Below are 305 nucleotides of genomic sequence, written 5' to 3'. Positions count from 1 at the left end.
TTTTCACAAAGACCCTATGAGATAGATTCTAGAATTATCCACATTTTACCAATTAGGAAACAGAGTAGTTGAGTAACCGACAAGGTTACATAGGCAATAAATTATAAAATCAGTGTTTAAAACCAGGCAGACCAACATGAAAAACTAAAGCCCTTGACCCTACAGGTTGGGAATCATCTATCCACGAATATATACCCTATAAATATGTATTGTATAAATGAATACAAGTAACATAGCTGGCAGCATATCTCTTTGCCGGCCAACACAGGGTTTGTGGTGGGCAGTGGTTGCACTAAAGGTTACCT

This window comes from Myotis lucifugus, unplaced genomic scaffold, assembly GCF_000147115.1.
Source record: "Myotis lucifugus unplaced genomic scaffold, Myoluc2.0 scaffold_317, whole genome shotgun sequence".
Classification (NCBI taxonomy): domain Eukaryota; kingdom Metazoa; phylum Chordata; class Mammalia; order Chiroptera; family Vespertilionidae; genus Myotis; species Myotis lucifugus.
The sequence above is the reverse complement of the archived record's forward strand: the minus strand, read 5'-3'. Positions refer to the sequence as shown.